Raw genomic sequence first — 17,126 nt, forward strand, 5'->3', positions numbered from 1 at the left:
GCCCTAGAAACATCTGGAATCACAAAGCTGGAAAGTAGTGCTAGGCTTTAAAAGAGTTCTGTCTCTCAAAGAAAGACTCTTTTTAAGAACAAAACGACTAGAGATGAGGAAAATCCATAGCCCTGGACTCCTTGGACTGCCTCACCTCCCCAAGGGCTCTTTGCATATTGTATGGGACCAGTCCGTACATTTACCAACACTGTCCCACTCCTACTTTTGTCTGAGTTTACAGCATGTTTTCCTCAATTTGGGCTCTTAGAATTCCGTCAATCACCCCAGATCCCTACTGGCTGCTACTGATTCTGCAATAATGCTGCTGCTACCTTAATGGATGGAGCTCCATGCTCCCTCTAGCTGGAGACCACATTATTGCTTCTCCTTTCTTACACCTCACCCAGTGGCCTCCTACCACCCACATCTTGTCAAGGGCTCTCATTGGTTTTCTGCTGAATTCTCAAGAAACCATTGCCTCTCCTCATATCTGTTCCATGATGCAAATTGTTTGCCCAGCAATAAGAAGTATTGCCCTGTCAGCCTGCTCTGGCAAGGACTTAATGAAGTCCCTTAAAAACTCTTCTCCATTTTTACCCACCTTTGGGCAACTGACACCAAACTGTCATACTCACCCTACTAATTTTGACAGTGATGTTTTCTCCCAGCTCTCTAAAATCTCCTTACTTCAGAAGGCAAGGCCTTTTAATGTTACAGCTGTTTTGTCCTTCCCTCTTTGTACAAGATTTAAGACCCTGTTTAGGGGTGGGCCTGGGAAATGATTTTAACTTTGTGTGCCATCACATGCTAAGACACTGTGCTCCAGTTGTTGGGATAGGGGACATACCAGTACCCCCATCAGTGTCGGGATTCCTCATACCTTACACTATAATTATCTAAGTTTGCTAGGAGAGAAATCTAGGTTTGAGTTTCTATAATCATGCTTCCTACTGTTCTCATAGCCCAACAGTGACACCACTTGTATGATTAATTCCTAGAGGATTAAGTCACTCAGGCATACTCTCTAAGCCTTAATGCCTCTCTTTCATCTTAAAGAATAAACCTATAAGGTTAAACACTTTATTGAGTGGTTCAGATGGAGAACAATGGGGGATAAAGTGCTAATGTGGAAAAGAAGTGTAAGAAGGGAGAGTTCAGCTATAGCCAATAGGAAAATGTCATGGTTAAGGTGAGGCTTGAGACGTGCTTCAAAGGAAGAGAAGCTGAATGAAAATAGCATAAGAACAGGCAGGAGGGATGAATAGTCCTATATATCTAGGTGATTTGGGTACCAATAGTGGCTAAAAATACTGATCCCCTTTGTAATAAAAAGATAATTTGGCATTGTTACTGTTCTTAGAAAATTAACAGCTGTACAATTATTGTTTGTTTAGACCGAGTTGAACACTTCATAGTAAGAGAAGATGAACGAGTTAATTCATGAGTTAAGATACTAATTTAAAGGGGAATTCCACCTCTTTGTATAGGGCTTATTCTTGTGGCTTTTGAAAATCCCATCCAAAGAATTAAAAAGAAAAAAATGTTTAGAAAGGAAAGCACTTGATGTTTTTACGCATTATTTTCACTTGTAGGTACAAATAATTTATGACATCCTACTACTCAGGGTTTTCCAGAAAAGCAGAACCAATAGAAGATATCTATATATAGATATCGATATACAGATATAGGTATATCTAAGAGAGAGGGAAAGAGAAAGAGACAGAGAGAGAGAGAGAGAAAGATTGATTCATTTTAAGGAATTAGCTCATGATTATAGAGAATGACAAGTCGAAAATCTGCAAGATGCACCAGCAGGCTGTAGACCCAGGGATGGGCTGATGTTGCAGTTCAAGTCCAAAGGCACAACTCTTGCAGAATTCTCTCTTCCTTGGGGAGGTCAGTTATTTTGTTCTACTCAAGCCTTCAACTGACTGGATGAGGTCCATTCACACTATGGAGGGCAATCTATTTTATGTTTTACTCATGGTTCACTAGTTTAAATGCTAATCTCATCTAAATACACCCTTACAGGAACATTCAAAAGAATGTTTGACCACATATCCGGGTAAGGTGGCTCAGCCAAGTTGACATATAAAATTAATCATCTCTGATACTCAGGGTTTTTTCCTTGTAATCCCAGTGACAGTGAATAAGTCACTCACTCATTCTTTCCAGCCCTCAGTCTTTTCTTTTGTAAAATGAGGAGAGATGATTTCTAAATTCCCTCTATTCCAACCTCAGAATATCCCTTTCCCTAATGTAGTGTCTTTCTCATTTTTCTAGCCTTCTTTCCCACAAATATACTTTTATAGATGTATAGAAGCAGAAGCAATTGATGATTAATTTATCCAATTATAAGAGGCTGTGACACCGAAAATTGCCTATTTTTTTTCCTACATGAATATAGTATTCCCATACATTATTAGAAGAAAGGACTGAGTTGCTTTTTCACTCTAGTGCATATAGGTTTGAGCTCTGTCATCTTCATTTTCTCATCTGGTTTACCTTGAGGCTAAAGGTACACATGGTAAGAAAACTCACTATTATTTCAGTGTAGACTGTGCCTTTAGGACAAAGGTAACTGGCTTCCGGGGGATTTAATGACCTTATTTGCATTAGAAATGTGTTCTCTAATTAACTGAACCAACTAGGCTGATGATCTGAGGGTTTTGTGTACATACCTAACACACTAGGATTCATGAGAAAATGTCTTGTTAGTTAAAATACCAAACTCAAATAGCAAAGTGATGTTAAACAAAGTGTATGGAGAGTTCTAATTTAAGGCATGATTACTATGAGCAAAGTCTCTGGAAGTGCTTGGCTTACCTAAATTAAGATTGGAAAAGTAGGGTGTTAAGAAGTATAGGCTTATTAAAAGTTCACCTTTATGATACCTAGTTCTACCTTTCTAATGTGTACAAGTAAGTTTTCACAGTCACAGAAATGGTCATAATCAGAATTTTAAGAAATAGTATGAAACCTTCTTCCCAGAGTGCAATGGCATTCCAGAAGGCTTAGCCAGTGCTGCACAAGCTCTTGGCTCTGGAGATTTCCCTAAGACTCAGCCCTATGTGAACATCCTTGGACTGACTGTCTTCAGAAATAGCTTAATTGCCCCAGACAAGGTGTATATAAAGTAACTGGAATGAGATCATTTCTAAAAACAGATTATCAAGAGAGGCCAATAAACCGGATATTATAGAGAAGACTGATGTGGCCACACCCACAATATTTCCTTAAAAACATTGTGATATGGGCAGTGTCCAATAGAAAAAAAATTTTAAATAGATATGTGTTAATTTCATCAGTAAGGAAATCTAGGTTTCAGTAATTGTAGAATATTTTAACTAACTTTAACCAAGTGGTCAAAATGATATTTTTGAAAGACTGTGAAGAGTCTTTCTTATGTTGAGGCCATTTATCACAGTGCATTAGAACATTCCAAAAGTGTACCTAAAATGGACTTATCAAGACTCAGGAGGCTTAACTAAAATTGATTCCTAAAGAATAAATGGATGTGTTAACACTACATGTGCTTTCTGCCCTTAGGGAATAAACCTTCACAACGTAACTGTGGTCTTTGAAATGTACTCATTTCTGTTCAAATTTTAAAAATTATACATACATATATATATACACACATACATACATGTTATATATAAAGTGTGTGCCACAAACACACTCTTTAATAAAAGCAGCAATATCAAATATATTCAAAGCAAGAATTGTGTTTGAGCTATCAAAACTCCCCCTATTTAGCCTAATATTGTTGCTTTTGAGTCTGAAAATTTTCTTAATATGTCATATTGATAATAGGCATTTTTCAGTATTCAGACAAACTGAGTATTCTGTTAGCTGGTGTGTAATATGTGTCAGTTATAAAACTGATCTCGTTAAATAAGTACTGAAATATACGTGTATCTAAATTTTGATTTGTTTCCCTGGAAAGTTATGTCTCTAAGATCACAAAATATTGTCTTTAAATCCAATCCAATTGAGTATATTTCAATTTTTTTCTCCATTAACAATAAACAAATAAGTGCATAAATTGACTACAGCACTATTGACTGCTCTCTTTAGGATATCACTGTTGTCTTGAATTTCACCTCCACATTGGGGTCCAGTGACACCCTCGTTTCTGCGATTGCGTTTGTACCTCTCTCATTCCTGGTTTCTTCTTTCTGCCATGAACAGCAGGAGGTTTCTTTTCCCCTAGGTTAGGTGGCCTCTGCATTCCCTCCCTTGGGAACCTCATCTCCTACGTGGATTTGGTTATACAGAAACGACTCCTTTATCTAGATCTATCATCTTGATGAGCTGCAGTCTCTCATGTGCCATATATTTTGCACATATATGACTTTGTGATTATATGCTCTCCTATGATTGAAAAAGCCATACTGACAATATGTAATAAGATTCCAATAAAAGAAAACCCAAACTTATAATAAATAATTGGTTAATACTTCTTATATTTCAAAAATCTGCTACAGGATCCTTTAACTATGGAATTTCCATGGCAACTTAAGTTTTCATTTCTATTGTTTCATAGATAAATTGCCTGACACCTTAATTAGGAAGTTACTTATCACCAACTTTCTATATAGAATCATAGATATAAGGTTCTAAGAACTTGTAAAAATTAAAGATAAGTAATAATAATTCAATAATTTGCTAATTAAGAAGTACTCTCCTCCGTCACAATAACACTCAATTTTCTCTGTGCAATGCACAAAATGAGGATAATAAACAAGGTGAAGTTGGCTTTATTTTTTTTTTTAATAAATTTATTTATTTATTTATTTATTTTTGGCTGTGTTGGGTCTTCGTTTCTGTGCGAGGGCTTTCTCCAGTTGCGGTGAGCGGGGGCCGCTCTTCATCGCGGTGTGCGGGCCTCTCACTATCGCGGCCTCTCTTCTTGCGGAGCACAGGCTCCAGATGCGCAGGCTCAGTAGTTGTGGCTCACGGGCTTAGTTGCTCCGCGGCATATGGGATCTTCCCAGACCAGGGCTCGAACCCGTGTCCCCTGCATTGGCAGGCAGATTCTCAACTGCTGCGCCACCAGGGAAGCCCAAAGTTGGTTTTTTTAATGTAAGAAGGTAACTCATGTCTTACAGTTAGTATAGGGAATTGATAGAAAGGGCTTATGATAAAGGCTGATTCATCATAATGAAGGCTGAGAAATCATGGGCTGATTCCTGTGAATGTAATAAAAGATCATTTAATGGAAAGGGAAGAGCAGTATTTTATCTCCCTTACTTCATCTTGTGCCACTCTTGCTCTTAATCCCTCTGCCCCAGCAGCCCCTTCTTATGGTTCCGCAGGTGGTCCAAGCTCTTTCTTGTCTCAGGGTGTTTGCACATTCTATTCCTTCTGACTGAAACACCCTTCCTCCCACTCTTTGCCTGGATAAGTCTTACTCACACTTCAGAAAGTCCTTTACTCACCATTCCAATCTAAGTGAAGTCCTTCTTATTATTCTCTTTCATTGCATGTTTTCTTTTCCACTTTAACTTCTTAAAAAATTTATCATATATTTCCTCGTGTGTTTATCTTCCTCTAAACTGCAGATTCCATGAAGCCAGGGAAAATGTCTCACCCTTAAGACTGTAGTGCCTAATACACTTAAATTGCTCAGTAAGTATTTATTGAATAAGTGAAAAAGTTAATTATCATGGAAATTTCAACTCTCTAGTTCTTGTTAAGTGGTTAAGGTGGATCACAGGATAAAATCGGGACTCATTTTCCTGACACCTTCATTCCTTAAGGAGTAGATGAAACAACGTAGATATCTGCCTTCCTTAATTTAGGTGTGATGAGTAAATACTTTTTACTGGTAAGGACCTTGGAGAATATAGTAGTAGAAAAAGAAGAGATTATCAAACATTGGTATGAAAGTGTGATCGCAGACTCCTTTGCAGAATGGGAATAAGACCTGTCCTGCTTATGTTCTGGAGTTTTTTTGAAGGGCAAATAAGCTAAAGATATATCAGAAAACTTGGGAAATTGTAAAGCCTTATACAACTACAAGATAGTAGTAGTAGTGTGCCAGTTTGGGGAGAGGATATTTCACATATTCAAATAAGTAGTAGATAGAAACCAAATAAGGGAAAGGGCTTCTAAAAAAATATAAATGAACCAAGTTGAAGCACTTTATTCTAGTTCTGAAATAATAAATGTTAATTATAGAAAATGTATACAATTAAGATTAAAAAAGAAGATGAAATTCCCCTTAATTTTATCCCTTGTAAATATAATTTTTATCATTTTGTAGATATTTTGACATTTAATTCTTTTATTAACAAAAATGGTGTAACTTTCTAAAGCTGATTTGTAATCTTTTCAGTTAATAATAGACTTCTTAGTGGATGAATAGCATTTCCCTGTGTTGAGCTACTCATTCATTCTTACATCTATTCGCTGATTCAGTAATTATCTTTTGAGTACCTGTTCTATGCAAAGTACCATATTTGGTGCTGGGAAGACCGTGGGGGTCAAGACAGAAAATAACGCAAAATTATGCCATTACACATTTGGTTGTAATACTGATAAATGCTAGGAGGAGAGGTACATGCTACATTTAATGGGGTGTTTGACCTAGTTGGGGACTGGGAAGTCAGGGAAGGCATATTTTGTGGCGGGTTTTGAAAGATGAGGAGAAATTAACTAAGCAAACCACCAAAAAGCTGACATATTGCAGAGACCTTACTGTAGGAAGGTACGTGCAAATGTGATTTTTGTATGGGAACAGAGATTGGAGCATCATTAAAAAGTGAAATTCTGATCATACTCTTGAAACAATTCCAGTAAAGAAAAACAAAAAACAAGAGAGGCATTTAAAGAAACTAAAGAACAGGAAGGTTTTTCACACTCAGATTTTAGAAGAATATCTAAAAATTATGAAAGAAGGGGCATAGAATAAAAAAGTCTTATTATTCAAGGATCAATTCAAATGTCCCACAATTTGGAGCACCTTCTCTGATTTCCTTAAATAATTGAGTTGGGATATCAAATTAAGCTTGATATAGCATAGTCATTCCCTACCTGTTAGAAGTAGACCCTGATGGAGTAATTGTATAGACCCTGTGAACCCCAAAACATGTACTACACAGTGTCCTCATGGATGTGTCTCTCTGAATTATTTTTCACATGTAGGTAGATGGATGTCACGCTTAATAATATACAAGTAGGGAGTTCCCTGGTGTCCTAGTGGTTAGGATGGGCGCTTTCATTGCGGAGGCCCGGGTTTGATCCCTGGTCAGGAAACCATGCTGCATGCTGCGTGGCACAGCCAAAATGCAAAAATAATAATAATAATAATGGTAATAATAATAATGTACAAGTACTTTTAGAAGCTTTACTTCTCCCTAACAACTATACCACCCACTGCTCTGAGTTATGTCACCGATCTCTTGTGATCTTTCTCTTGCACCTCATTCCAGGTTCACTGGCATGCTCTCCAATTTTTTTTAAATTAATTAATTAATTGATTAATTAATTTTTGGCTGTGTTGTGTCTTCGTTTCTGTGCGAGGGCTTTCTGTAGTTGCGGCGAGCGGGGGCCACTCTTCATCTCGGTGTGCGGGCCTCTCACTATCGCGGCCTCTCTTGTTGCAGACCACAGGCTCCAGACACGCAGGCTCAGTCGTTGTGGCTCACGGGCTTAGTTGCTCCGCGGCATGTGGGATCTTCCCAGACCAGGGCTCGAACCCGTGTCCCCTGCATTGGCAGGCGGATTCTCAACCACTGCACCACCAGGGAAGCCGTCCAATTTTATCTGTCATAATTCTTAATGAAATTCAATGCTGACTTAGAGAGTCCTTTAACATCCTGACCTCTTGGTTGCTTGACCTACTTTTCCCCAGTGATCATATCCTTCATCCTAACACTGCTGTTCATTCTTTATCTTTACCAATAACCAAATCTCAATAATTTCAACCTCTCAGATCCTTCCATGTTGGAAAGATGTCCATATTCTCTTTTGGAATATTTCTAAGAATTAAGAAATATGTATGATTAAATTTACATAGTGATTTGTGACTTACAAAGCATCCTCTCCTGCATTACCCCTTAGATCTGTCACTAGACATTGCATCTAGTCCCTTTTGCAATCCTGATAATTGATGAAGTTGAGGTTTTAGTTCATATTCCTGGATTATAGTGATATTAGATGGACTATGAAATCATTAGTACCTTACTCATATATCAAAATTTAAGAAAGATTTTCTATGTATTCTATTTGAGCCACAAAAACCAACTTTTTGCAAGAAAATCATGCAAAAATTAGACTTCTGCATATTTAAGCATTGAGGTGAACCAAAGGAAATATAGGAGAGAAGAGGGGTTTCAAAAGGTGAGAAGACTGTTGATATTTTGTTGCTAAACTTGTTACGCTATTTTGTAAGCATTTAAGACATCACTGAAAGCACTCAACTTCCGTTCTTCATCCTCACGGGCTTAGAGCCAGAAAACCTTTAATTCACAGAGTTAAGCATTTAATAGAGTCTCCATAAGTGTTGATTAGTTGGCTGATCTTTTCAGGATCCAACTTTTTCAATAGTGACTGTTGGAATAGGACACTACATAAATTAGTTCCTGAATAAGGAATAAAGTTTAATTTCTAATGGCAGAGAGATGTCCTGAAACTCAAGAAAACATTGAAGTGAGTGTGTGTGTGTAAGTTTTCTTATTAAGGCACAGATTGATTTTTTTTAAGTGTCATTCTGTTAGCAATTCATTCACTCACTCACTCATTCATGTACCCAATATTTATTGGAACCCCCCTTTTTGCCAGGCAGTGAGCTAAGTTTGTAGGATATAAAGATGGAAGGAGACTTTCTTGGCTTTCAGTCTAGGGCGGGTAGGAGGCAGACAGTTCAAACAGTAATGGCAGCACAGAGCTCTTACTATTATATTAGAAGCATTAGAAGAGAAAAAGCAGGAACAACAGCTAGTCTAATATAAAGAAATTCAAGGAGAAACTTCATTGAGAAAAGGTATATAACCTGAGATCCAAAGGATGGGCATCCGATAGTAAATCCAAGATGGGCCTTGGGAGTGGGGTGAGGAGAGTGGATAAAGCATAGCTTAAGGTGGTGTCAGCCTGGAGAACAAGGTACATTTGACCACAAAGCTAACTTGACTCCAGCACAATGTTTATGGAACAGCAAGAGGTGAGATAGGAGAGGCAGAAGGATATTGGAGAGTCTTACAAGGTATTAAGGAGGGCTCACGGGAGATAGTCATGGGGTTTCAAGCAGGAATTTGGCAAGATCATCAAGACTTGAAAACGTCTTCCTGGCTTACTTGTTTTTCTTATATGTTTATCTGTCACTATATTGATCATCAGGCCTGGTTCAGCTAGTCTTGCTAACTCCAGATACCTCCCTCCTACTCTGTGCTGCATAGTGCATTTATCATAGGTTTTTAAAAGTACTTTGTAGACATTTCTTAATGAATTCTCTTAGGAATTTTGTATTTATAATTTAAATATTAATGCTGGAGGAAGACAATAAACTTCAAAGTAAAATGACTCCAGGGGAGGAGGCCAAGGAAGAAAGGTACCAGCTAATTTTGCCTAATTATATTGGCCCAAGGAGGCTGATTAGTGTAATATGTGAAACCACCTAGGCAGGAAAACACGATGATCCCCTAAGGCCTCAGAAATTTCAATCAAGCATGTTTTAGAATTTATATAATACAGACTTTGAGTAAAAGTCTGTTAACTGATTTTTAAAACGATAATACAAACTCAGGAGTTTTGCTTCTGTGTTCTGCGGTGGAACTTGGGGTTTCTTGTCCCAGGAGACTCTTAATTTTGCAATACACCACAGAGTCTGGTTTCAGAACAGTACAGGACCCTTAACTCAGGTCATACAAGAAACAGCCGTTCCGATACAGTACAACACACACCCAAGTGAGCACTGCATCCTGGAGAGTGCCTTGTTTTCCTTCAAGAAAAATTCCACTTCTCAATCGGTTCAATCATAGGAAGAGTAAGTTTCCTGGGATGTTCTGTGCCTTCTTCTAAAATAGAGGATTTCCCATCATGCTATCTTGCTCCCAAATTTCTGTCTCTATCAATGGTATATTCTTCTTTTTCTCACTCACAACTGAAACTCGGTTTGCTCTGAGGTTGTCTTTAACCTCCTTCACCTCCACATCCAAGAAGGAAACACAAATTGTTCATTCTTTATGACGGCTCATGTCCATTGTACCGGGAGTCACTCCAGTGCACAGCTTTGTTAACTCACCCCTGAACTATGGCAGTGGCGTCCAGCCTGAGGGAAATCATAATAGTGATATTTAAATATCTGCGGAGCTGTGGTGTAGGAGCAGATGTCGCTTCAGATGACAGTGAGAGGACTGAGTGTGCACGCTACTCAGTAGAGCACTGAGTTCAAAATCAGACAGTCTTCCGAAAGAGTGAGTCCCTGTTTCCTCCTTCCAAGCAGAGTCCAGATGATTTTGTCGGGGAAATGGTAGAAGAGATTTCTGCACTGAAAGTGTAGTTGGATTTGAATATGATATTCTATGATTATCTGACTAAAGAGTTAAAGACATATCTATTGCTACCATTTATCAAATTTCTCAACAGATTGGTAGGAAATTCAAAGTAGAATTAAATATATAAAGGAAAAGTATGTAAACATGTTCAATGATATTTTAAGGTAACATTTTGGCTCTAAGCATCTTATGAGGTACTAGCTTTAGAACAATTAAAATTAAGCACATATGTTCATCCATCTGCTTTATAATATTATGGTAATAATACTCAGTGTTTATATCAATTTTGTTTTAGTTAATCCCCATGTTCCCATTTTACAGAGGAAAGCAGAACGATGGCATAGGAATGATGACACTTATTCTATGACATTTTGCAGACACATTTTTGTTGAGACTTCACAGAAATCAGTAGAAGCCTTGACTATCAAGATTATCTAAGAATTCTTACATTATGCGGAATCGATCTGCAACTGTAAATGTCAGGTGAGATGTTACGGATGGGGATGCCAAGGTAGATGAAGAAGAGGGTCACAGTCAGTAATTTAATATTACTCTGCATAAGGGTTGTATAAAAGGAACAAAAATAAACAGACTAGAGTTTCTGACTCCCTCTTTACCAAAGAATAACTCATATCACCTTTTAGAGTTTTAAATTCTTTAAATTATATAGATGCAGTGCATATATCTTTGTTGTTGGGGAACTTCATGTTCCAGTTTACTTATTTGACTAAACAGTACTTATAGAATGCCTACCATATACCAGGGTATACAAAGCAGATGTGGAATTTATTATTTTTTATGTGATTTCCTGCAAAAACCTTCTGGACTCTTTCCCTGCCGCCAGCAAATGCTCCTTCCGGTCCACCCTCCACACCTCTGCCAGAGTTATTCTTCCAGAACACAAGTCACATTGCATCACCGCCCTAGCTAAACTTTTCCGTGACTCCCACTGGCAACTGCATGAAACCTAAGCACCTTTTCCATCATCTGCTTGCTTTTCCAGGCTGTGTCCTAACACCGTTTTGTGTTCTGTTCCAGCCGTCACGAATTACCTCTTAGAGATTTCAGCACAATTATTCTTCCATGCCTTCACACATGCTATTTCCTTGATCCTGAAAGCACTTTCCTCCTTTTTCTTCTTTGCTCTAGGCAGCAGAATATGTAGCAAAGACAATTCTCATTGATTTAATTTTTATGTCTCCTAAAAGTATCTTTTTTAAGAATAAATAATTTGCTCTATAGTATCTTGGTTTTGATAACCCAGTTTATGTTCATGCTACCAATACCCTTCACTATTTATGGATGCCCTGATGAGGGTGGATGAGGTAAAAAGAGGTGATCAATGGGTATGAGAAGTAGAAGGGAGTCTTTATGAAGAAGATTCAACCAAGGAGGCTGACAGAACATCTGGGAAGCCCTAAAGGAGGCTTCCGACTTTCACTGCCAATACTGACTGATTCCACCACTCAAGAGGTTAGACAGATCACTCCCCTTTAGGTTGAGACCTTATACACATTTCTACCTCTTTTAATCTTCTTCAGCATCTTTCTACCGTAGGGAGACATGAATAATTGTCATCTAGTATTATAATCAGTGTCTTATGTTTCTGTCTTCCTCACCAGCCTGGTGTTTCTTGAGAATAACTAGCTTATGGCAGGCTTTTGACAGGCTTCATAGAATGAATAGCAGACATTGCTTCCCCCAAAACTGATGAAAGAAAATAGTAATGGCTTCCTCTGTGCCAGACATTGCAATAGAATTGGGCTGTAAAGGAAAACAAGGCAGTTAATATCCTCTCCCTCATGGAGCTTAGAGTCAAGTGTATGTGTGTTGGAGGTCTGCCAGACAATTTTAAAAATAGAGGACCACAGACAAGTTTTTACTTGTAATTAAAGTATAATACGATGACTGCAGTTATGACGTTATATACAATTGCTATGCGTATGATTATCCTTTAGGAATAAGTAGGTGGCTAAAAAGAGATGAAGGCAATATAATTTATGGGAAAATATGTATAAAGGCATGGAGGTGAAAATGTACATATGTCTTCAGACCACAATACAAATTCACTGTGTCTACAGTGAGGTCAGCATGGCAGACGTGGTATTTATTTAATGATGTTTCTGATCCAGCGTCATGGTGTTAGGTATAGATATCCCCAGACACAGTAGACTTTGCAAACCTGATGAAGAACTGCGAGACTGTAAGCTCCGTGACAGCAGGGACTGTGTCATTGACTTTGGTGCCCACATGTCGCACAGCACGCTTAGGCACCCTGTACTTGACTTACATTTCCGTTCTCTTTTACCAGGCCCATGGAGAGCCCTTCTGTGATGAGCAAGGACACTCCACAGGTACTGTTCTGTAATTAACCATGTCCTGTGTGTCTGAGAACACTCTTAATGTGTATTTACTATTGGGGGATTTGGAGGGAGGATGGACATTTTATCTTTTTCCTTCATCTGGCATTGATTTCTCTAAACATTATAAATAAAATGAGTCAAAGATGGATTCTCAAATATTAGAAATGCTTGTTTTCCAGGAAGCTGGATGTTGGATAATGCCAAGAGTTCAGTGCTAGGGAGATCATTTTTCCTACAACATATATAAATTTCAAACAACAGACTTTTTTTGTGTGGCAGAGAAAAATGCCTTATTTAAGTAGAGCAACTTGATCTGTTCAAGGAATTGAAAGTATTTCTTTTTTATTGTCTTTGATTTTGCAATATAATACTTGGAAAGTACTTCTCAGTATAAATATAGGCTGTACTCAAGTCAACTTGAGTACCTATATTCAGTTTTAATACTGGTTTAAACAGAGTCACAAATGTACTTTTTAGAATTCTGGCATTTTGCAAACAAGCATTATGATTTTCTTCTCCCAGATATTCATGTTAGTTAAGAGAAAATATTTCTTTAAAAGTATAATAGAACATCAAGCCATCATGCAAACAATTTATATGAAAATAGTAATGAAAAATTAGTAATGAAAAAATCATAAAACCTAAAGTATTTGAGGGAAACTACTACAGTCGTGGGGTACCAGGTTCTTATTTATCTTTTTATCAGCCCTGTTACCAGCATGTGCTCTTAGGTCCTCAAGACTTAAATAATCTTTGTTTTTCTCCTAAAGTATGAGACAATTTGTATTTCAAGTTGTCATTAATTCCCTATAGAAAAACATTTTTCCATTCAATCCATATATTTTGAGCTTGGATTGCTGTATGCACCTTATTTAGAGCCAAGGTAAATGCTGAATATCCTGAGGGAGGCTTTATGAAGGTTCTTAGACATTACGTGCTCACTCCAAAGACAAGGGTACCTTCCTAGGGTTAAAACAACTTTTCAATACAAGTGGGCATGATTGGGACAAGTGATCAGTGTGTTCTTAACATTAAAAGGACATGGCATTGCCCTTCCAAAATGAGCCCTACTAAAGTCATTTTTTAAAACAAGGCCCACTTATAATGAGCTGAAAAGAAGTGAGCAAGTTTTTATGCGGGTTTTGTTGCACAGATTTGGGCATAATCAGAAACTGTAATCATAAAAGACCAGGAGAGCATTATAATCACAGAAGAGGAAGAGCCACCAAATGTCAGCCACTCAGGAAGGAAATGGGGATTTATCGCTTCAGTGGTGAGGCAGGTGAAAGACAGGCAGGGTGGTTTAGTGTCACTCTAGGGAATTTAGTGAGGAAGTGAATGAAGGACAGCCCTCGGGGGGTGTTTCGAGAAAGAGCTGGGATTTATGAACTGAAATATGTGTTATAACAGAATGGATTTCTGGATCTTTACTCTTCCTTCCGTCACAGCCGCAGCATTATGGATGAGCCCCAGACAGTATTTTAGTGAAACCTTTCAGACCAACTGTATGTGCATTATCACGAGGGACCTCCACAGAGAGAGCGTCTGCGGGCATCCCAGATCTCAGCCTGTGCGTTCCAGGAAGGTGAAGATCTAATTACACATTAAGCTTTTCTTTCTGCCTAATAGAGATATTTGCTAAATAACAGGTTAACAAAGTTAGACGTGTTGTCTTCTTCTTCCTGAGCTCCTGTACCTCTATTTATACTTAATTATGCGCTATGAATGTTTAGAGGCAGTCTAAGTGCCTCTAACAGGGGGAGAGAAAAAAAGCCCCAAGGGCAAGGCTGACAAAAAGGAACCTCTTGGTTTTGCTGTCTCCTTTCCTCATCCTGGGTGTTTTAAAACCACAGGTTTGTAAGGTGAGCAGATTGGATTAGCAACAGATGAACTTCAGGATCTTTCTTGCTCCCGTATTCTGTGAAATAGGTGGGGAACTGTGACTCTATTTCATGCTGAAACTAGACTGACTCCAGGTATCTTCAGTGAAAAATAAAACCAAATATGTAAAATAACAGCCTAACACCACATCATGAAACCATCAAAAACATTAGCATGTAATATATACAAAATAACAAGTAATTTACAGATTTTTGTTATATGTATGTGTCATTATGCAAATATATATTTTGAGATAAAAATCACACTCTCTACCTATATGAAAAATGTTTGATTATTCACCCAATAGGACGCTTAGCATCAATAAAGTAGAAAATAACAAATGTTGGTGAGGGTGCTGAAGAAACTGGAACCCTTGTGTACTGTTGGTGGGAATGTAAAATGGTGCAGCCATTGTGGAAAATGCTATGGCTATTCCTCAAAAAGTGAAACATAGGATTACCATATGATCTAGCAATTCCACGTTTGAATATACACGCCCCCCCCCCAAAATGTAAGCTGAGATTAAACAGGTATTTGTATACTCATGTTCATAACAGCATTATTCACAATAACCAAAAGGTGGGCAAAACTCAAGGGTCCACTGACAGATGAAGAGATAAACAAAAATGTGGTGCATGCATACAGTGGAATACTATTCAACCTTAAAAAGGAAGGGAATTTAACACATGCTACAACATGGATGAAACTTGAAAACATTGTGCTAAATGAAATAAGCCAGTCACAAAAAGACAAATATTGTATGATTCCACTTATATGAGATAGCCCAGAGTAATCAAATTTGTAGAGACAGAAAGCAGAGTGGTGGTTCCTGGCGGGTGGTGGCGGCGGGGGGGAATGGGGAGCTACTGGTTTAACAGGTACAGAGTTTCAGTTGGGGAAGATGAAAAAAGTCTGGAGATGATTGGTAGTAATGGTTGCAAAACAATGTGAATGTACTTAATGCCACAAAACTGTACACTTAAAAATGGTTAAAATACATTTTAAGTTACATATATTTTACCACAAATAAAAATATTCTATTAACATAAAAATAACTAATATAGAGGCCCTGATTCTTCTTTGGAAACTGAGTTTTAAGCCAGTTTTAATTGGCTTCCTGTTCTGACCAGACTTTAGGGTAATTTAAATTTACTTTTTAATTTTTTCATTATAAGGGACGCTATTACTAGAAAATGAGGGAAATAGATGACGAGTAGACAAATGTAGCAAATGCTGTCTGTACCATGACTCCAAAGCAAGATGCAGGGAAAGGCTAAAAAGACAAGTCAGGAAGTAAGTGTTCAGTCAACCATAGGAAGAGGCGCCGTGGAGTTTAGAGGAGGATCAGGAGGGTATTTGTAAATAATGAGTTTTAGTTTTGTAATCTTTCTCCAACCATAAAATGGCTGACTCTCAGACATTTCTCATTTGTGAATCAATTTCTATCATCATTCCTTTTCCTTTGATTAATTAGTTTCACACATTTTTGCTTCTCCCACTGGATTGTTAGATCCATAAGAATACAATTGATGCTATAATTATTCCTGATGTCCTCATAATACATAATAGATACTTTGTTAGTAATGAATGAATGAATGGAGGTGAGCTAAGTAACATATAGTGCCTGTCCTGTCAGAATTTATAGTGCAGTAGAATATTGATTTGTTTATTAACCAAACAATAGGAACATAGCTTAATTGATTAGTTGAACCACCCACTCAATTCAGGAAAACATGTCCAAAAGATTTTGTTGTTATGCTGGCTACACACAGGGTGAGACTCAGTGAGGCCTGGCAGAGATCACCTGCCTGCAGCAGGGTTGAGAGGTAAATATTGATATCAGGGGTCATGCATGTCAGAGAGATATGAGTTCCAAGCCAGCTGGGGTGTAGAGACCACACCAGGCACGTTGTACTTTCAATTAAAATCCCAGAAAGGCTACTCTCTGAGTAAGGGCCAAGCTCTGGAATAAGGGACATGCCATAGGACTAAGTCCAAAATAGACTTGCCCTAACAAAGAATAAAACTGAGCCTAACGAAATGAAAATGATCCACCAGCTATTCAACTCTCTGCTTGGACAAAACTCACAATGCTCTTAGAGGAAGATGACACAATTGAGATTGCCTACAATAAGCAGCATACAATCAGAGATTTTTTGACATATAAGAAAATAGGAAAAAATTTTTTTAAAGATTTTGTTCATCTGCAAGTGCAGAATAAAATATAAGTTCTGGTAAACTGCAGCTGCCACAAAATAACAGAATGCATAGAGAATGATAAGATAATAAAAATAATAAGTTAACATTTATTGAGGTTTTACTAAATTCCAGACGCTATATTAAACACTTTTCGTGGATTCTCTTATATAATCTTTGCAAAAAAATTGGA

The sequence above is a fragment of the Balaenoptera physalus genome (assembly GCF_965194825.1).
Source record: "Balaenoptera physalus genome assembly, chromosome: 8".
Classification (NCBI taxonomy): domain Eukaryota; kingdom Metazoa; phylum Chordata; class Mammalia; order Artiodactyla; family Balaenopteridae; genus Balaenoptera; species Balaenoptera physalus.